The sequence below is a fragment of the Nerophis lumbriciformis genome, linkage group LG18 (assembly GCF_033978685.3).
Source record: "Nerophis lumbriciformis linkage group LG18, RoL_Nlum_v2.1, whole genome shotgun sequence".
Lineage (NCBI taxonomy): Eukaryota > Metazoa > Chordata > Actinopteri > Syngnathiformes > Syngnathidae > Nerophis > Nerophis lumbriciformis.
In genome coordinates, this window is record NC_084565.2 from 42,777,501 (window position 1) to 42,778,705 (window position 1,205).

The window sequence follows — 1,205 nt, forward strand, 5'->3', positions numbered from 1 at the left end:
AGCTGAGGTATATAATGTACAGTGTATTTTGTCAACAACTGTATGTGTGTAACGTATTTCTTGTGCTGAGCGATCATAAAACGGCTGCAAAAGACGCACTGGCTGAGGCTCCAGTAATCCCGCCTCCTGCACCCCCGCCGTAGAATTGTTGTATCAACTAAAGCCCACACTTAAACTTTCCACGTGCGAGATTTAATCTATTTAAAAAAGTTATTTCATAAGAAGCCAAAAAGTGCAAAAACAATAATGTTCGTGTTGGAGGAATTGTGAATGACTGCAGGGCCACAACATTAGGTACACCTGCAGACTGCAGGTGTATCTAATTCACAACTCCTCCAACACGAACATTATTGTTTTTGCACTTTTTGGCTTCTTATTAAATAACTTTTGTAACCTATTTTCATGGGCTTTCCTCTTTGTGATGTTAAGTTCCTGTTGTGCGCTGTTGTACAGTATATGCCTTGAGCTCTTATTTTGAAGGCGCTAAGAGCGGAATCGATGTCAATGAGTGGAGCGGAGGTTTTTGAAAGAAGGTAAATAAAGTGGTCCTCGTGTAAACTGGAGCCTCCGTGTTTGTTATTTTGTAGTTTCATACAGTATAGGCGACATTTATAAACCCTCGGTTACACTTTTTTAAATAGATTCAATCTTGCACGTGGAAAGTTGAAGTGAGGGCTTTAGTTGCGGCGCATGGACTTCATTTATAAGTAAAGGTAAGACCATAATAACGTTTTTTTAATTAAATGTGCTTTTTTGTGTGCTACAGTTTGTATGTGTAAAGTTAAAGTTAAGTTAAAGTAGCAATGATTGTCACACACACACTAGGTGTGGTGAAATTTGTCCTCTGCATTTGACCCATCCCCTTGATCACCCCTGGGAGGTGAGGGGAGCAGTGGGCAGCAGCGGCGCCACGCCCGGGAATAATTTTTGGTGATTTAACCCCCAATTCCAAGCCTTGATGCTGAGTGCCAAGCAGGGAAGAATGCTGGTATGAGCTTTTAAACATAACCCGTTAACTGCTGCCAATCAAATGGTGAATAAGATACTCTTTAGGGTTCATATGTTTGTAAATCTGACTGTGATGAAGTCAGCCATCAACCTCACCGCACGTCACTGGTCTGCACGTACTTAAAAACGACTCCCAAACTAACGGCGAGTTGGTTCCTATCATTGACTTAAAATAATTTTATTCTACATGTCGATTT